Raw genomic sequence first — 22,255 nt, forward strand, 5'->3', positions numbered from 1 at the left:
GGTTATGGGTTTTGTGAGTATGCCCACATAGTTGTGAGGAGATTTGTAACGAATCTCTGTGGTTTCAGCGGCCATTTGAGTGGCGCCTGTTGGGGTGGAGGAAGAAGATGGTTTTGATTTTGACTTCGATTTTGGTTTCGTCATTTTTGATGAGAAAGATCGAAGAATGTTTTGGAGTTATGAGAGGGAAACTGCTTTGTGAAGAGAATGTTTGGAATTCAATTCGACAGTGAAACCCTGTTTGGGTTTAATCAGGGTTTTATTTAGGGAAAAAGGAAATACTGACATGGCAGCGGTTATAATGATCTGACAGCTAAAAACTGACCACGTGCCAACCCCTGATGGAAGAGTAAATAATGGAGGACAGTTGTTTTGAGGGCCACTGATGAAGCAGATATCAGTGGTTACAACGGTAATAAATGAAGCAGTGGGTGATTTTTACCATCAGTGGATACAGCATTGATTTTGAACATCAGTGCTTATCAAAGGAAAATGAGAACAGGGGTTGACTTTCAGCAGTAGACAGATATTAGGGAGCAGATGTTAAGGCACGACAGCAGCTAAGGAAGAATAGTGGTAGAAAAATGAAGACCATTAGTACAACAACTGTTAGTGCAGCAATGTTTTAACTTTTGACAAATAATTTTAGCATCTGCTTGATCAGATGTGGGTATTGATTTTGTCTTGTGTAAACACAATATCATGTCCAACATCTGTTTAGTTTCAAACTCAACAAAATACATTTTAGATGTAAATTATCAAGTTTAAATTGCCAGCAGTTATCTCAGAAATCTTTATTCAAGGTTTTGCCACATGTTCAGTATCTCTGACAGTGGTTTAGCATCCCAGAGATGAAGACTTTTCTACTAAGGCTACTCATTTTATGTCTAATTATTCGAACTAGAACATGAGTATCTCAGTAGTTCAAAATCCATTTGCAACCAATTTTTGATCTGTGATAAACTAACTTGAGCTTGACATGACCTTGACATGTGTACCATTTCCTTTTGATCAGTTTTAGGAAAAGTAATTTCACACAAAAATAAGGAAATTATATCCTGACCGGTGAGAAAACTTTTACTATCAAAAATGAGTAAAAGTCCAAAATATATTATTCAAAAAAAATGAAGTAATATATCCGGTTTTATTTGAGAAAAACACCTTAAGAAATAGTTAAAGGATGTTTTGTAAATAATCATCAAAAGGATCTGACAGCTTTTCAAGTAACAACATGATCATATCATTCTCAAGTTATTTTGACCGTTGTTTAGGGTCATTTTCTTGACAATTGATTGTAAATACTTCTTTTAAGGTCAATCACTGGAGATGCCATTGTTACCCTAACGATTCCTGTATTTGATGAAAGCACACAGTTGCATGATGACCACTGTTTACCCAACTTTGACCTCATAAGTGTTTTATGCTTATACTCTTTTTTTCTTTTGGCTTCAAAAGCTTTGAGATAAGCACACTTTTGAGTTTTGTTCATTTTCTTCTTCCCTTTTTACCCTTCCCATTCATAAGTAATAAATTACTTACTAGGAGGTTTTTATGAAAGGATCTTCAATCCAAAATTATTTTCAGCAATGTTTTGAGAGATCTGGCTACATTTGTACATGTTTTATTACCAGTTCTTACATTACATATGATTTGGACAGTTTTGACCCCAGATTTTCTTCATGTGTTTTAACAGAGTTGATTTGGTCCTTTTGAGGATTCTCAACCTGCCTTTTAACACATAAGATTTCATGACTAAAGTTTTATTTCCCTCTTTCTAAGTTAGCAAAACACTAATGTTTATTATGAACATAGGTTTTGTTAATCTGAGGTTCATACTTTAGCATAAAACATGATGAAATCATCACAAATTCATAACAACAGTTGAAATCAATTTTGAATGAAGATAAACATATCATAGTTACAAGATAATTTTCCAGATCTGGGGACTATGTGTGATTTGTGCATGATATCACTAGTTGTTTGAGATTTGTGAACTTTATTACATCTTGGTTGTTATACAGAGTGTCCGATTCATCATTTTGAACATGATTTCTCATTGCTCTGTTTTCCAACTAAATACAAACAACCTTAGTGTCAATGAATTTTGAGCTGAACTGTTATGTCAAATTGACGGTTAGATCGAATTTGACTGTCCAAGCTCTGATACCAATTGTTAGGATCGGAGGCTGTCATGATTATGCTTGTTTGTAAGATTTTGACAAACCAATGGATATAAAACAGTGTAAAGTGCAGCGGAAATGAATACAAACTTTATAAGCATAATCAAAGAAGAGAATAGTTTGATAAACACATGCTTTCTCATTAAGTTGAATGATTACAATGAAAATCAAAAGATTACAAGCATGCTTACATAACTAAGCTCCCCCTCAGCCTAATGCTCCAAGGTTGGTTGCACAAGATGAAAGGATTGAATTGAGGAGAAGAACTCACTCAAGACGATCAAGTGTAACAGTACAGAGTACTGTTACATTTATAGACAATCCAAACCACTGAGGCATCTCAGCTGACGTCACCATGAAAGTAACATCTAACAACCTAACAAACTCTATCTACTGATCTATACAACTACTGCCTTGCTAACTACTGATATTGCATTACATTACATAAAATAAACATAAAACTGCTGCTGCATCATTCTACTGCTGTGAACCCAGTAGTACTTGTCATGATCAGCAGTGCTTGACTCAAGGCAGCAGATTAAACAGCAGGGCTTTTAGTCTTCATCAGTCTTTGTGTTGATCAGCAGTTGTTCGTCAGCAGATGTTGATAGAGGCAGTACTTTGGAGCATATCAGATGTTGGAGTCACAGTCAAGGAGAAAGCTTATAGTAAACAGCTGCTTATTGTGAGTCCACTGATGTGATCCGGTTTTGGCTTTTCTTTATCTGTTCCTCTGGTAGGGTTCAATCCCAACAATTAATAATCGCATGGTAATCGCTATTTATCGCATATGTTATCGCTATCGCAATCGCACTCGCAACTCGAATTACACATTTTGGATATTGTTATACGTGTGTGTGTCTCTATGTGTTACTTGTGCATGTTTAATTTATGTTATGTGCGGTAATCAATCGAAACACAATCGAACTCAATCGCAATCGAAACGGTATGATAATTGGTGAAGAAGAGATAGTGCAAGATATGAATATTTGGGATTAAAAGTAATTTGACTAGGAAACCCTAACGCATCGCAATGCTCGCAATCGAAATCGAAACGGCAAAACTCATCGCAACGAACACTCGAATCAAGCGACTGATCGATCAGTCGATCGACCAGCCGTTCGATCGGACTGCCGTCCGATCGGACAGGCTGTCCGATCGAGCTGCCTAACCGATCGAACAGCCCTTTCCTCTTTGGGTAATCCTATAAATACCCCTTGTCACTTTCATACTTTCCACTTTTGGCAACTGATGTCCGACCAACGCTTTCACCTTGCTTTTCTCCGATTCCTCGCAATTCCGGTAAGATCTTGTCCTAAATCTTGTACTTCCTTAATCTACACGCACTCCTACACCTTTCTATCTTTTGAATCTTAACTTTTAACCGTTAAATCATCAAGATTCAAGGTGTTCTAGGATGGCGTCATCATGTGTTCTTGAAGAACTTCATGTTTTGACCTCAATCCACCAAGAATAACTTGGATCTAACCGATTTCCACATAAACAAACAAAGATCTTTCATAGATCTAAACATATTCACAATGAAAAGGATTGAAAGATGGTTTCCAACTTTCTTTCAACTCTTTTACACTCAATACATTCAAAACCGATAGAATCAGAGCTTGTGCCGACTTACTACTCATTCTGGTGGTTGTGTTGGTATGAGATCTGGATTCTATCCACGAGACTACCGATTTCAGGTTAAACGTGGAACACCGTCTTGAACCGTTAACTGACCGGATTTGGATGATTCCTGTCCGATTAGGGGTACCAAGTATTGACAAAGTTTCTGTTGCTTAACACGTTATCAAAACCTCTCGATAAAACGACAAACAATCAAAACAACCAAGTGTAAGACGAACAGGACAACCAGAACGGGGTGCCGTCCGATCGGACTGCTGTCCGAACGGACAGCCAATCCGAACGACTGGGCAATCTGGACGACTTGCAACATGGGTCCCACACTTAATCACTTTTACCAATATTTTGAAGTCTGAGTGTTGAACGAATTATTGTCCGATCGGACTACCATCCGATCGAACTGCCAGTCGAATCATGAGACATTTAAACTTCCACACTTAAACGATTTTCAACATGTTCGATGCACAAAGGATGCCACCCGAACGGACAACTGTTCGAACGAGTGACAACCTGCTGTGAACTTGTTCTCGTTGAAGTGTCCAACCAATCGGGTTGTCGTCCGAATGAACGACCGTCCAATCGGCCAACCTGAAAGGGGTAGAGATACTTCTATGTTTTCAAAATGCTACAACAAAAACTACAAAAGTCAAGCCATCATACACAAACACATCTTTCCCAAAAGGAAGAAACAATCCACTCGAACAGACATCCGACCGGACGACTGTCCGAACGGACTACCATTCGCACGACTGGCTGTCCGATCGGATTACCATCCGATCGAACTGTTGTCCGACCCACTTGTACCTTTCATCGTTTTACGTGTCGCTCATCGTTATGCTATCAACCTGTTCAGGCTAACCTTACTCTCTAGCGCTCCCTTCAATCCATCCATCGTTGTAAGTATACTCGATCCCTTTTTGCTTTACGCACTTTTGGGTGTTACATACGTTACTTATACAAAATCACATCGAACACACTACGCAATACTTTAAACGCTAACCGCTATCGCATGTATACGTGACTAAATGAATGCTTGTTTGTTATGTTTACACATGGAATATTGTCTACCTGCCTTAGAAACGATAGTACTATTGTAGGTCCCCGTAACCGTATGGATGGTAACAGAATCGTCGATCTAACCTAGAGTGCGGATCCCTAGATCAGATTTCACAGAAAACGAGTAGAAACAGAATCAAGAACACGATACACTTTCAATCCGGTCTTTTATTGATTATCCAACACGATGTTTACAATCAATTCAAGACTCACTAGAAATCTCTCAGCCACTCTCTGTAGATTTCTCTAAATGTCTCCAAATGTCTTAGATGTCTAACCTAAACTCTAATGCAAAGCCTTGTTTATATAGGACAGGGTTTGCATACTGGGCTTTGGTCTGGGCCAGGCCATTCTCCAAGCCCATAACACTAAATAACTCCCTAACCAATAATGCTAAGCCCAATATAAAATATCCAAAGACTAAATAAACAAACTATTAAGCTGTTGTCACAAAAACATGCACCAACAAACTCCCCCTTGACAACAGCTTCATAGGTAACTTTGTCTTCAAACATCTTGCAGTCTTTCGGTCTTTGGATAACGTCAGCTACACAGTTTCTGACATCAACAAACTCCCCCTTAGCTGATGCTTCCAATCTCCAAAACTTTCATTCGTTGTAGATCAGCGAACTAGCAATCTTTGGTTAAGCAGGTAAACTTCAATTCTTCTAAATCTCTCTCTTTCTGCAATGTAGTAGAAGGATCCTACTATGCATCTTCACACATTCTTCACTACACTCTCAATCTGCACTTTACTTGTATTATGCACTTCATTTTGATAACTGCATCAATCTGTTTAGTAACACAAGCAAGTATCTCAAAAAACCATTAGCCTTTTTCACATTTAAAGATAAACCAATATTTTATCTTAGATTGCAAAAACAACTACCTGTCAGTTCCAAATGGGAGATCTTTTAAAAAGAAATCTTTTTGGTATTTTTTATTTTTAAGAAAGTAGTAAACTATCTACAAAAAGAAATAAACACTCTATTTTTGTGAGAATCACTGGTAAGAAGATCATATCAGCAAAATCAAACTGTTTCACACCATTTGTTAATTCTTTTAATTTATTTTCGTGAAAAGCAGTTCAAGACGATTACCAGTATACTTGTCCACTTAAACAAAATGCATGAACATTTCAAGTACCATTACCGTATGATACGTTAAGATAATATTATATCTGATATATATAGTGTGTCCCACTTCAGGATATACCCCCGCGATCAAGGTATGCACAAAGATTCATCGTAGTAGGTGAGTATACTGAATTCATCCGTTTTATATTTCAACGTATAGATAATTGGTGATCAGGTCAGTACTTCCGTACAGCAAAGAGACCAAAATATCTAACGAGGGCTAAGACAGATACCATTTTTTTGGTACGATTTATGCATTTTGCACTTTTTGAATAACTCTCTAGGAGAGCGTCTTCATTTTCAAGGTTTTGGCATTTTTAGCTCTTTTAAGATATCCTGGGTGTGTCTAGGTCAGCATGTATCTGGATGCAGCAGAAGGACACCTCTGATATCCACGGATGAAATAACAGTATAAAGACCCAAAACTTCAGATTTTGGCAATCTATCAACGCAAGATTTAAGGACATTAAACCATACACCACTGATGTGTTCCCCACTCATACTCAGTGTATTTAGGTTTATATCACATTGGTAAGTTGATTATTTCATGCTTTTGCCTACTGGTACATCATATGATGAAGCTGCTATCACACTTAAGCAATTTAATTCAGTTTGAGTGTGACAGTCTAACTTGCTGATGAACTATCATTTCTTCTTTTTCACACAGTGAAAACTCATTTTTGATTTTCTATTTTTTTATGTTTTTGATTTTTCAATGATTTTGTATTTTTCAAATTTTATAACTTACTCCCCCTAAACACACGCACTATCTAAACTCTTTTTGGCTTAGAGGAATTTTGGTACCAATTGTAGGTCCCCGTAACCGTACGGATCGTAACAGAATCGTCGATCTAACCTAGAGTGCGGAATCCCCTAGATGAGATTTCACAGAAAACGAGTAGAAACAGAATCAAGAACACGATACACTTTCAATCTGGTCTTCTATTGATTATCCAACACGATGTTTACAATCAATTCAAGACTCACTAGAAATCTCTCAGCCACTCTCTGTAGATTTCTCTAAATGTCTCCAAATGTCTTAGATGTCTAACCTAAACCCTAATGCAAAGCCTTGTTCATATAGGACAAGGTTTGCATACTGGGCTTTGGTCTGGGCCAGGCCATTCTCCAAGCCCATAACACTAAATAACTCCCTAACCAATAATGCTAAGCCCAATACAAAATATCCAAAGACTAAATAAACAAACTATTAAGTTGTTGTCACAAAAACATGCACCAACAAACTCCCCCTTGACAACAGCTTCATAGGTAACTTTGTCTTCAAACATCTTGCAGTCTTTCGGTCTTTGGATAGCGTCAGCTACACAGTTTCTGACATCAACAAACTCCCCCTTAGCTGATGCTTCCAATCTCCAAAACTTTCATTCGTTGTAGATCAGCGAACTAGCAATCTTTGGTTAAGCAAGTAAACTTCAATTCTTCTAAATCTCTCTCTTTCTGCAATGTAGTAGAAGGATCCTACTATGCATCTTCACACATTCTTCACTACACTCTCAATCTGCACTTTACTTGTATTCTGCACTTCATTTTGATAACTGTATCAATCTGTTTAGTAACACAAGCAAGTATCTCGAAAAACCATTAGTCTTTTTCACATTTAAAGATAAACCAATATTTTATCTTAGATTGCAAAAACAACTACCTGTCAGTTCAAAATGGGAGATCTTTTAAAAAGAAATCTTTTTGGTATTTTTGATTTTTAAGAAAGTAGTAAACTATCTACAAAAAGAAATAAACACTCTATTTTTGTGAGAATCACCGGTAAGAAGATCATATCAGCAAAATCAAACTGTTTCACACCATTTGTTAATTCTTTTAATTTATTTTCGTGAAAAGTAGTTCAAGACGATTACCAGTATACTTGTCCACTTAAACAAAATGCATGAACATTTCAAGTACCATTACCGTATGATACGTTAAGGTAATATTATATCTGATATATATAGTGTGTCCCACTTCAGGATATACCCCCGCGATCAAGGTATGCACAAAGATTCATCGTAGTAGGTGAGTATACTGAATTCATCCGTTTTATATTTCAACGTATAGATAATTGGTGATCAGGTCAGTACTTCCGTACAGCAAAGAGACCAAAATATCTAACGAGGGCTAAGACAGATACCATTTTTTTGGTACGATTTATGCATTTTGCACTTTTTGAATAACTCTCTAGGAGAGCGTCTTCATTTTCGAGGTTTTGGCATTTTTAGCTCTTTTAAGATATCCTGGGTGTGTCTAGGTCAGCATGTATCTGGATGCAGCAGAAGGACACCCCTGATATCCCCGGATGAAATAACAGTATAAAGACCCAAAACTTCAGATTTTGGCAATCTATCAACGCAAGATTTAAGGACATTAAACCATACACCACTGATGTGTTCCCCACTCATACTCAGTGTATTTAGGTTTATATCACATTGGTAAGTTGATTATTTCATGCTTTTGCCTACTGGTACATCATATGATGAAGCTGCTATCACACTTAAGCAATTTAATTCAGTTTGAGAGTGACAGTCTAACTTGCTGATGAACTATCATTTCTTCTTTTTCACACAGTGAAAACTCATTTTTGATTTTCTATTTTTTTATGTTTTTGAATTTTCAATGTTTTTGTATTTTCCAAATTTTATAACTTACTCCCCCTAAACACACGCACTATCTAAACTTTTTTGGCTTAGAGGAATTTCTCCCCCTAAATTTTTGTTTTTCTGGAGTAAGTTTCAAAAACACAAATTTAAACACAAACAAACTCCCACTTTAAATCTGACAAAAGTTTCTCACGGTTAAAGTCTAGAATAGTCAAAACAATCACAAAAGTAAATAGTTCGTTACCCATGTTAACCGACTATTCACCTCAGATGCTTTACAGGAGTAACCACTGTTGAACACATCAACAGTCCTTCTTGGTCATCCTGCATTCACTTAACAACTCAGTTAGAATTTAGAACCCAAGCCCTGATAGTCTTGGGTTTTCCATATTCATCCATTACAGGAACATCCATCCAATATCCATCACTCCTCACTGGAGTCTTGGATTGCTTACACATTGTTGAACAAGATTGATAATTTCCATTAGGTCTTTGATTGCGAGAGCTCCAATAACTTCTCGTACTTTCTGACCTTTGGAAATTATTATCTTGATACCTTCTTCTACCATTATCATACCATGATTTCTGGAAAAATTTTGGATGTTGTTGAACATTTGAGTTACGAAAACCCCTATGTCCATTTCTTCTTTGAAAATTTTGATTACCAGATGTTTGGTACCGATTTTGAGATCCAAAATTTCTACTTTGACTTTGAAACCGATTTGATTTACCATTATGATAACTAAATTGTGGAGAGATACGTCTTGGTCTATCAAATCTTTTTGAAGTTGAGGGTTTTGATTGAAATTCAGGTTTCTTTGTCTGACAACTTGTTTTTACACTATTGCTTGACCCAACCTGATTCCCATCCTCAACCTCATCAACTTTTTGTTTACCTTTCTTCAAAGGACAACAACTCACCACATGCCCTTTGTTGTGACATTTAAAACAGGATCTCTTCTTATAAGTTTTCTTTTTGTTTGATCCCTTTTTAAATGTGTTGGCCTTTTTGTCTTCAGTATCCTCATCCACTTTATGAGGTGTACTGTTAGACCCTACAGATTCTTTCAAAGAAACTGGACTATTTGGCAAGTCCACAGCTATCGGATCCACTACTACTTGTGCAGTGGTTACAAAATCAGTTAGCTCATTTTCAGTTGGTAAAAACGAGTAGTCTTGATGTTTAGAAGATGAGGCTTTAGTATACCCCACCCCTGTTTTATCATTACTCCTTTTTAAACCCTTTTGAATATGAGTCCTGACTAACGAAGAATTTTCAAAATTGTGTAACTTCCCCTGAAGTTCTACAATTTTGGCTTGTGCATCAGCCAATTATGTGCACTTTTCTGAAAGCTCGTTAGTCTTTTCTTTCACAGTTTCACGAGCCAAATCAATGACATGTAACAGTTCATTGACTTTGCTTGTTAGACTGCTAATTTCCTGTTCATTTGATTTGAGTTTATCTAAACAGTTCGACTCTCTTTTAATCAAAAGAACATTTAACTCTTTTCGGTTTTCCAAATCAGCTAACAGAATTTTGTTTTGCTCCGATAGTTTGTTAACTTTACCCTGTAGTTCAGTGCAATTAAGACATGTATGACTTACACATTCGGATGATATTTTCACCTCTGATGTAAGTCCATTCACATCCTTCAAGCCCTTTGAAACTTCTGCACCCTTCTTTTCAGCATTCTCCTCATCTGCTTCCTTCTTCTCCTCTTCCTCAGCAGCTTCCTCTCCAATCTTCACAGCTGCAAGCTCAGCTACCAATGTTTGCTCACATGTATTCAATCTTGAAGGAAACTGATAACGTTTTTCCAAAGCTTCCCACAACTCTTTAGAAGTCCCATAAGTCTTGAAAGTATGTTTAACACCCTCAGGCAAGGACATCTTTGTTACTGCTAAAGCTCGCTTTTCAGCATCAAACACAAGTTTCTCAGATTCATCCATCTTGTCATAAGGAATAACTTTAACCCTTCCTTCAACATGACGTGTACGAGCAACATATCCATCTATCATACAGCTCCACATTCTCGTATCTTCACTTTTCACAAATGCCTCAAACTTCTCCTTCCAGTGAGCATATTCTTTGATGTTTTTAAGCTTTGGCCAGTTCTTAACAACTTCACTGCCATTTTCCATCTTAGCCATCACGCAGCGTAAAGTTTAAATGGATTTTGGTAACCTGTGTCAAAATCCAAATCTAACTTCTCTACTGGTCCTTTTCAAGCTTTTACCGTAAGCGAACTGATAAAATCGTACAAAATATTTTCCGAAAACTGTTTTTACCAAATTATACCGTTAGACTCGTCTCGAAATTACGATTCCAATGATATATAATGTCAAAAACCTATTTGGGTTTTTCTAGAGTTTTTTTTTTTTTGTCCTAAAAATCCAAGGATTCCAACGGTGCAAACGGTTTACTAAGATGAGTTACGGATAATTTCCTAAACACGAAACAGTGAAATTTTTCTTACACAAGCCAAGAAAAATTCCACCCCTTCTGAAATTGTCCGAAATTTGTCCGAAATGGCAATGATTATCCAAAATGAACACCTCCTAGTCCGAAATAAACTAGTCTGGTCCGAAATAGATACTATCAGATCCGAAATCAAACACCTTTGATCCGAAATGAACCCCTTTTAGTCAGAAATGGTCCGAAATCCTACTGTTTGATCCGAAATGCCAGTTAACAAGTCCGAAATTCAACAGTTTGATCCGAAATGGTTGAATTCTGATCCGAAATGCAATCCCTCAATCCAAAATGCAACTGTTTGATCAGGAATGGATCCGAAATTGATGTTGTTTTATCCGAAATTGATGTTGTTTATCTGAAATGACTGATTTCTTGTCCGAAACTGATGCGAAATTCTTGGTTTCAATCCGAAATGGATCCGAAATGCAAGATTTGTATCCGAAATCCTTGTATTCTATCCGAAATCAGCAGTAGAACTCAAGAACAGCCTCAAAAATGCGTCCAAAAACCCAGATTTCTGCAGAAACGATTCTGAACCAAGCCAAACAAGAGCCTAACGCTCTGATACCAATTGTAGGTCCCCGTAACCGTACGGATCGTAACAAAATCGTCGATCTAACCTAGAGTGCGGAATCCCCTAGATCAGATTTCACAGAAAACGAGTAGAAACAGAATCAAGAACACGATACACTTTCAATCTGGTCTTCTATTGATTATCCAACACGATGTTTACAATCAATTCAAGACTCACTTGAAATCTCTCAGCCACTCTCTGTAGATTTCTCTAAATGTCTCCAAATGTCTTAGATGTCTAACCTAAACCCTAATGCAAAGCCTTGTTTATATAGGACAAGGTTTGCATACTGGGCTTTGGTCTGGGCCAGGCCATTCTCCAAGCCCATAACACTAAATAACTCCCTAACCAATAATGCTAAGCCCAATACAAAATATCCAAATACAAAATATCCAAAGACTAAATAAACAAACTATTAAGTTGTTGTCACAAAAACATGCACCAACAAACTCCCCCTTGACAACAGCTTCATAGGTAACTTTGTCTTCAAACATCTTGCAGTCTTTCGGTCTTTGGATAGCGTCAGTTACACAGTTTTTGACATCAACAACTATTAGTTTGGACTCAGCACCCGTTTACTCAAGGGTTGTTAAGGACAATTACCTACATGGCTCACAGTGGTGAGTATGTATCGCGAACTGCCTTGAGCAGTTAACCCACAATCATTGGTATCGATAGGTTCATGTCGATAACTAACATGCCTCATTTCACTCTGTGTACGTGCTGGTTATGCGTAACGCTTTCGAACTCTATATGCTATTATCAAACTTGTATGCTCGCCTTTACACTATTGTATTGACTTTTTCTTTAACGTATGTGACAGGTGTTTAAGTTGCTAGGATGCTTATTTGCACGGTGTGAAATCGAGGCTAGGAAAGACCTAGGTCAACAATAAACAATTGTCAGTAATAAGAATCTGAGTTGTCGGAACAGAACAATTTGCCTAGATCTTTTCTGTAATAATTGTATTATCTTATATGACATGGTATGGGACATGTTGCTTTAAATATTTGGTAAATATAGTTGTTATGGAAACTTCTGGACAATCTGTTTCGCTCAGTGCCGCGCCCCGATTTTTCCGCCATCGGTTGGGGTGTGACAGATTGGTATCAGAGCCATAACAATAGGGAATTAGGCAAGACTCGACCTAGTCCGGGTCGATGTCTTAGAGACCTAGTCTATAGTTAGGAACCAACAGACCGACTCGTACATATCCAGTAGGGATTATGTAGGAGCTTACTTGCTATTTCTCGCTATTCTTGCCTACGTTACACAATCACTACACTCGAATTTTCAAATTGTGAATAAGCGATTAAGTCGAGATTAGGTGTGGAAACCGCAAACTCTCGATTAAATTTCTTGTTTGATCTGTATTTATCTATAAAACGCGAGAATTCGCGTTGGACCAGGAGTGAAATCCATACTTTAGCGCGGATTTTCGTCTCTATTTTATCAAAACAGGAACGAAGTTGTTAAGCTAGGGGTGAAACCCTAACGTTGACGACTTGTTCCGACTTTTACTTGGTTTTCCAAAACTCTTACCAAAGTCTCGACGGACTCCAACGACCTGAAGTCATGGTATGACTAAAGGGATGCGTGCCGAACGCCCAAGAGTCAAGGCAAAAGCACGGTCCTGAAAGTCAAAATGTGCACAACAAGTCCTTGAGAATAGTTAAATCACTTTGGATAGTCAATGACTAATAGCCGCAGACAATCTATTTCTCGATTTTTATGTGTTTCGATTCTGAGCCCGCAATTGCTGACTCTGATGATTCGTCAATTTTATGTATTTATGTGTATTTATCTGTTTATGTGTTTAAATTTTGGAGAATTATTCGATTTTTGTTTTCACTCCGATCGACACGCACAACTCGCACTGCACTTCTATCTCAAAACGCTGACAAATCTCTAAATTATGGACGACCCTAAGATACGCTTATACTATACTAATCGCTATGCTAAACGTGATCGCTATATTCGAATGAACGTGGACTTTGAATGATAGGTTTTTGTATTCTGACTGCATCTTGCGATTACATGAGTATGTGCTTTTGTGCTTCTGTGCCCTACGTGCTTATGTGTTTATGTGCTTATGTGTCTCTACATGAATATGTGCTTATGTGCCTATGTGTTTATGTGATACATGTTTCACTGTGTTTATGTGATACATGTTTCACTGTGTTCCTGAGCTTTAGTAAGTATTAGACGTGTGAGGTGAGGTGAGATTCGATTATGACGTGTCTGAGACCTATGACGATGTCTATTGCAGACAATGTCGACTGGACCATCATCTGGACCTCGTCACCCACGACTCACTCGCCAAGAACAGAGGGACAAACGCCTTGCTGCCATCCTCGCTAAACAAGTGGCCAAGTTTGTGCCTCAGAACGTGAGTGAAATTTACGAGAATGTTAGCAAATCGTCTGAGGAGTCCAGAACCGAAGCTCCTAAAGTTGCTACCAAGACTGCTTTCAGCTTTAAGCAGTTCAAGGCTTGCGGTCCAAAGGAATTCACTAGAGAAGATGGCCCAACGGCTATGTTTCAATGGTTCGATTCCATCGAAGTCACTCTGCGCCAGAGTGGATGTCCGGAAAATTTCCGCACTCTAAACGCTACCGGCGTCTTCCAGTCCCACGCATTAGACTGGTGGACGGCCGAACGAAACAAACGCGGAAATGATGCAGCTAATGAGATGACATGGGAAGAGTTGAAAGCCATCATGGTGGACGAATTCTGCCCTCCCCATGAACGCCAAAAGCTGGTGGACGAATTCTGGAACATTAAGCAGAAGGAAGGTGACAACGCTGCCCTGGCTGCTCGCTTTAAGCAGCTCAGCATCATCTGTCCCGATCAAGTGAAGACGCCCGACATGGCAATTAAGAAGTACATCCGAGCTCTACCCGACTGTGTTGCGGATTTTGTGCATGCCGCAAAGACAGCGACGATCGAAGAAACTTACTTACTTGCCACCGAAATCAACGATAAGCGGGTAAAAGCTGGTTTTTGGGATAAAACTTCGAAGAGCCTGCACCAAGTCACCGCCGCACCAGCCTCCGAAACCGCCACCGCTCAATGGTCAAAGTACTCATGCCGCAAGAAGAAGAACAACAACAGCAGTTCCAGCAACAAGAACTGTGCTGCCACCACCACTACTGCTCCACTTCAAGCCGTACCAGCTCAGCAGCAGTCTCAGCACCGTCCAACACCAGTTACCTATGCACCGCCTGCAAAGCGTGCATACACAGGTCCCACCCTGCTTGCCCAACATGCACTTATCATCACCCGGTGGGTCTTGCCTGTCGCTTCTGCGCTCACTGCAATATGTACGGCCACTTCACTGCTAACTGCCGTATTGGTCCTCGTCAAGCCCCATCTCAAGCCACTGCTCATCAAGCTCTGCTCCCAGCCCCACAAGGCCAACAAGCGGCTCAGGCACCCGCGATCAACGCCCGAGTCTGCTTCGCATGTGGTGATCCCAACCACTTTGCGAACATGTGCCCGAACAGGGTTGTGAAACAAGAGCCCCAGCAGCAGCAGCCACATCAGCAGCAACAGCCTCATCAGTAGCAACAAGCCGCACGTGCTAGAACTTTCAACCTCAATATGCACCAAGCCCAGGCTGACAACAATGTGGTCAATGGTACGTTCCTTGTGAATGGTATTTATGCTTCATGTTTGTTTGATACTGGAGCCGATAACTGCTTTGTGTCGTTTGAATTCGAGAAGCTCCTTAGTCGTAAGCGCTCCCATCTCCCCCCAACGTTCGATGTAGAAGTCGCCACCGGAAGAACTGTCGCTGTTAATTTTGTTCTTCGTGATTGTACTCTTGAGCTCAACAATCATATCTTCCCAATCGACCTTATTCCAATGCAACTCGGAAGTTTTGACATCATAGTAGGCATGGACTTTCTTCGCGAAAACCATGCTGAAGTTGTGTGCGTGGATAAGATGATTCGATTCTCGCTCGTGAATGGTGATTTATTGTGCGTCTATGGCGAAACTGCTTCGAAAGGTCTCAAACTCATGTCGTGTGTCCAAGCTAGCAAGTATCTCCGCAAGGAATACAGAGCTTTCTTGGCTAACATTGTAGTAGCGGAGAAGGAAAAGAAAGGAAAGACAAAAGTGAAAGACGTTCCTGTGGTCTGCGAATTTCCTCAGGTGTTCCCTGATGATCTTCCTGGACTTCCGTCAAGTCGTGATATCGACTTTCGTATCGACCTCATTCCTGGAGCCAACCCTGTTGCCAAAGCTCCTTACCGACTCGCACCGTCCAAAATGCGTGAACTCTGAAGTCAGCTTTAGGAATTACTTGAGAAAGGCTTCATTCGCCCGAGCACCTCTCCTTGGGGCGCGCCAGTCCTTTTCGTCAAAAAGAAGGATGGGTCGTTCAGGATGTGCATCGACTATCCGGAAATTGAATAAGTTAACCATCGAGAACCGTTATCCCCTACCTCGCATTGATGATTTGTTTGACCAGCTACAAGGTACTACATGTTTCTCAAAGATCGATCTACACTCAGGCTACCACCAGCTACGCATACAAGAGGAGGATATACACAAAACTGCTTTTCGCACTCGTTACGGCCACTATAAGTTCGTTGTTATGCCTTTTGGTTTAACCAACACACCCGCAGTTTTCATGGATCTGATGAATCGCGTGTGTAAACCTTATCTCGACCGTTTCGTCATCGTGTTCATCGACGATGTCTTGATCTATTCCAAGTCGAAGGCCGAACACGCGCAACATCTACGTTTGGTTCTCGAGCTACTCCAGGGGAATCGACTCTATGCCAAGTTCTCCAATTGCGAAATCTGGCTGGAGGAGGTTCAGTTTCTGGGTCACATTGTCAATAGTCAAGGTATTCATGTCGATCCCGCGAAGATTGAAGCAGTTAAGAGCTGGATTACACCTAAGAACCCGTCTAAAGTCCGTTCTTTTCTCGGACTAGCGGGCTATTATCGACGATTTATCGAGGGATTCTCGAAGATCGCTGTGCTGCTTACCGCTCTCACGCATAAAGACAAGCCTTTTGTTTGGGGAACTGAACAAGAGTCTGCCTTTCAAACCCTCAAGCACATGCTTTGCAATGCTCCGGTTCTCACATTGCCCGACGGAAAAGACGATTTCATTGTCTATTGTGATGCTTCCAACCTTGGTCTTGGTTGTGTTCTTATGCAGCGAGACAAGGTTATAGCTTACGCATCTCGTCAGCTCAAAATCCATGAGAAGAACTATACAACCCATGAGTCTCGAGCTAGGCGCGGTTGTTTTTGCGTTAAAGATTTGGCGACACTACCTATATGGTACCAAGTGTACGATCTTCACCGGATCATAGGAGCCTACAACACATCTTTGATCAGAAAGAACTTAATATGCGTCAACGCTGATGGGTGGAACTTCTCAATGATTACGACTGTGAGATTCGTTATCACCAAGGCAAAGCAAATGTCGTTGCCGACGCTCTCAGCAGACGGAGTTATTTGCTCAGCATTCTTAATACCCAAGCCCAATACGATCTCGAAACCCTCATCCGCGAAGCGCAGCATGCCAGTTTTAATGAACACACCCTGAAGAAGGAAAGAATCTATCACGATGGAGCTTAGCTTGTGAATAAGTCGAATGGGATATTTCACTTTCTGGACCGAATTTGGATCCCTAAACGGACCAATTTGCGACAGATATTGATGGACGAAGCCCACAAATCTCGGTATTCTATTCATCCCGGTGCCGATAAAATGTACCAGGATCTTCGCTACAAGTACTGGTGGTCGGGCATGAAAAGGGATATCGCTCTCAACGTTGGAAAGTGCCTGACATGCTCGAAGGTCAAGGCTGAACACCAAAGACCCTCTGGCTTACTCGAACAACCCCCAATCCCTATGTGGAAATGGGAGAGTATAGCTATGGACTTCATAACAAAGCTTCCACACACATCAGGTCACGATAGCATCTGGGTTGTTGTTGACCGTTTGACCAAATCAGCCCACTTCCTACCAATACGAGAAGACTACAAGGTAGAACGATTAGCCCGAATCTACACCAATGAGATCATTTGTAATCATGGGACGCCTCGCGACATCATCTCTGACCGTGACGCTCGGTTTACCTTGCGACTGTAGGAAACGTTTCAAGCAGCTCTCGGTACTACGCTTAATCTGAGTACCGCATTCCATCCTCAAACCGACGGTCAGACGGAAAGAAAGATTCGTACCCTTGAAGACATGCTCCGTTCGTGTGTCATAGATTTCGGTGGTAATTAGGACACTTACCTGCCGTAAGTCAAATTCTCGTATAACAACAGTTATCATTCCAGCATTCAAATGGCACCATTCGAGGCTTTATATGGAAGAAGATGTCGATCGCCTATTGTATGGCACGAGATCGGTCACTCGCAATTAACCGGTCCTGAGCTATTGCAAGAAACGACTGACAATGTCCTCCAGATTCGAGACAACTTGTTGAAAGCTCGAAGTCGACAGAAAAGTTACGCTGATAGACGACGCAAGCCCCTTGAATTTAACGTTGGCGACTACGTACTCCTACATGTATCACCTTGGAAGGGTGTGGTCAGATTCGGTAAGAAAGGGAAACTAGAGCCTCGATATGTTGGACCTTTTAAGATTCTGGAAAGGATCGGAAAAGTCGCCTACAGACTCGAACTATCGGAGGAACTTAGTAATGTCCACCCGACTTTCCATGTGTCAAACCTCCGAAAATGCCTGGCTGAGCATGATTTAATTGTACCTCTCGATGACCTCCAAATAAACGAAAACTACACTTCGTGGGGAAGCCTGTCGAAATCATGGATCGCCAAACCAAGCAGCTCAGACGCTCGCGCATTCCTATTGTGAAGGTCCGATGGGAAGGAAAACGAGGCGCAGAGTTCACTTGGGAACTCGAAAGCGACATGAGGGCGAAGTACCCGCAGTTGTTTGTTACGGCTTCGGCCTAATTTCGGGACGAAATTCCCTCAACTAGGGGAGGCTGTAACACCCCGTGTTTCGAAAGTCAAAATCAAAGTCAAGATTGAAGTCAAAGGAAGAAAAGATTGCTAATTGCGATCTGTCTCTCCTTGCATAATTCCTAGTTTGACTTCTTTGACTCGTAGATTAGTCTATTTTATTTTCGCTTTAGTTGTATTATGTGGAGTATCTATTAATAATCGCATGGTAATCGTTATTTATCGCATATGTTATCGCCATCGCAATCGCACTCGCAACTCGAATTACGCATTTTGGATATTGTTATACGTGTGTGTGCCTCTATGTGTTACTTGTGCATGTTTAATTTATGTTATGTGTGGTAATCAATCGAAACGCAATCGAACTCAATCGCAATCGAAATGGTACGATAATTGGTGAAGAAGAGATAGTGCAAGATATGAGTAGTTGGGATTAAAAGTAATTTGACTAGAAAATTCTAACGCATCGCAATGCTCGCAATCGAAATCGAAACGGCAAAACTCGTCGCAACGAACACTCGAATCAAGTGACTGATCGATCAGGCGACCAGCCGATCGACCAGCTGTTCGATCGGACTACCATCCGATCGAACAGGCTGTCCGATCGAGCTGCCTAACCGATCGACCAGCCCTTTACTCTTTGGGTAACCCTATAAATACCCCTTGTCAGTTTCATACTTTCCACTTTTGGCAACTAACGTCCGACCAGCACTTTCACCTTGCTTTTCTCCGATTCCTCGCAATTCCGGTAAGATCTTGTCCTAAATCTTATACTTCCTTAATCTACACGCACTCATACACCTTCCTATCTTTTGAATCTTAACTTTTAACCATGAAATCATTAAGATTCAAGGTGTTCTAGGATGACGTCATCATGTGTTCTTGAAGAACTTCATGTTTTGACCTCAATCCACCAAGAATAACTTGGATCTAACCGATTTCCACATAAACAAACAAAGATCTTTTATAGATCTAAACATATTCACAATGAAAAGGATTGAAAGATAGTTTTCCAACTTTCTTTCAACTCTTTTACACTCAATATATTCAAAACCGATATAATCGGAGCTTGTGCCGACTTACTACTCATTCTGGTGGTTGTGTTGGTACGAGATCTGGATTCTATCCACGAGACTACCGATTTTGGGTTAAACGTGGAACACCGTCTCGAACCGTTAACTGACCGGATTTGGGTGATTCCTGTCCGATCAGGGGTACCAAATATTGATAAAGTTTTTGTTGCTTAACACGTTATCAAAACGTCTCGATAAAACGACAAACAATCAAAATAACCAAGTGTAAGACGAACAGGACGACCAGAACGGGGTGCCGCCCGATCGGACTGCTGTCCGAACGGACAGCCAATCCGAACGACTGGGCAATCCGGACGACTTGCACCATGGGTCCCACACTTAATCACTTTTACCAATATTTTGAAGTCTGAGTGTTGAACGAATTGTTGTCCGATCGGACTACCATCTGATCGAACTGTCATTCGAATCATGAGACATTTAAACGATTTTCAACATGTTCAATGCACAAAGGATGCCACCCGAACGGACAATCGTTTGAACGAGTGACAACCTGCTGTGAACTTGTTCTCGTTGAAGTGTCCAACCAATCGGGTGTCCGATCGACCGACCTGAAAGGGTAGAGATACTTCTATGTTTTCAAAATGCTACAACAAAAACTTCAAAAGTCAAGCCATCATACACAAACACATCTTTCCCAAAAGGAAGAAACAATCCACTCGAACAGCCAACCGACCGGACGACTGTCCGAACGGACTACCATTCGCACGACGGGCTGTCCGATTGGATTACCATCCGATCGAACTGTTGTCCGACCCACTTGTACTTTGCATCGTTTTACGTGTCGCTCATCGTTATGTTATCAATATGTTCAGGCTAACCCTACTCTCTAGCGCTCCCTTCAATCCATCCATCGCTGTAAGTATACTCGATCCCTTTTTGCTTTACACACTTTTGGGTGTTACACACGTTACTTATACAAAATCACATCGAACACACTACGCAATACTTTAAACGCTAACCGCTATCGCATGTATACGTGACTAAATGAATGCTTGTTTGTTATGTTTACACATGGAATGTTGTCTACCTGCCTTAGCAACGGTAGTACTATTAGTTTGGACTCAGCACCCGTTCACTCGGGGGTTGTTAAGGACAATTACCTGCATGGCTCACAGTGGTGAGTATGTATCACGAACTGCCTTGGGCAGTCAACCCGCAATCATTGGTATCGATAGGTTCATGTCGATAACTAACATGCCTCATTTCACTCTGTGTACGTGCTGGTTATGCGTAACGCTTTCGAACTCTATATGCTATTATCAAACTTGTATGCTCGCCTTTACACTATGTGTATTGACTTTTACTTTAACGTATGTGACAGGTGTTTAAGTTGCTTGGATGCTTATTTGCACGGTGTGAAATCGAGGCTAGGAAAAACCTAGGTCAACAATAAACAATTGTCTCTAATAAGAATCTGAGTTGTCGGAACAGAACAATTTGCCTAGATCTTTTCTGTAATAATTGTATTATCTTATATGACATGGTGTGGGACATGTTGCTTTAAATATTTGGTAAATATAGTTGTTATGGAAACTTCTGGACAATCTGTTTCGCTCAGTGTCGCGCCCCGGTGTTTCCGCCATCGGTTGGGGTGTGACAAAAATAAAGCTATCTTCCACTAGAAATCACGTTACAACAAAACACGCACTACATTTTCAACATATACATTTACAAGTTGATGGCGTCATGGGGGAACAGTTTTGTTAAGTGGTTGGCCACTTTTGGCGGCGACTTTTGACTTTTGTTTTTTTTTCTTTTTTCATATATTAGTTATTTACAGGTGATGCCAAATTACAATTTTATCCCAGGTGTAAAATTACAATTTTGCCCTCAGTTAAAAATAAAATTATGGTTTTGCCCTCAGCTAGAGTCCTGCCAAATTACGATTTGGTTCCCAGTTTAAAACTACGATTTTGCCCCCAGCTAAAAATTACGATTTTGCCCGCAGCTAAAATATTACGATTTTGCCCCCATTTCAAAATAAAAAAAATGGTTTTGCCCTCAGTTCAAAATATTATTTTACCTCCATTTTAAAATTACGATTTTACCACCGCTAAAAATTGCAATCTTGCCATCGTTTTTTTTCTTTGGCAAAACCATGGTAGTGTTTTATTTTACTTTGTAGACTTAATTTTGTTTTTATTCATGCCAAACAGCTGTCTAGCACTCGCTAATTGGTCCTGACAAATTATTGTTTTGCGCCCAACTCTAAATTACACGCTTGTCATCGTTTTAGTTATTTTTTTATCATAACTATGGTACTGTTTTTCTTTAATTGGTTAACTTGATGTATCTTTTTGATATCGTGTTATAGGTAGCATGTATAACTAACCGACATAAAGGCGTACATGTTATTAACCTAAGAAATACTCGGTTTAGCGCCCCGCAACGCGGGCGGCGCATAACTCTAGCTGCCTAACACTGGCTCATTAGTCCTGAAAATTTACAGTTTTGCCCTGAGCCCAAAATTACGGTCTTATCATCGTTTTTTTCATAGCAAAATTATAATAGTCTTTTTTAATTGATT

The sequence above is a fragment of the Helianthus annuus genome, chromosome 1, assembly GCF_002127325.2.
Source record: "Helianthus annuus cultivar XRQ/B chromosome 1, HanXRQr2.0-SUNRISE, whole genome shotgun sequence".
Classification (NCBI taxonomy): domain Eukaryota; kingdom Viridiplantae; phylum Streptophyta; class Magnoliopsida; order Asterales; family Asteraceae; genus Helianthus; species Helianthus annuus.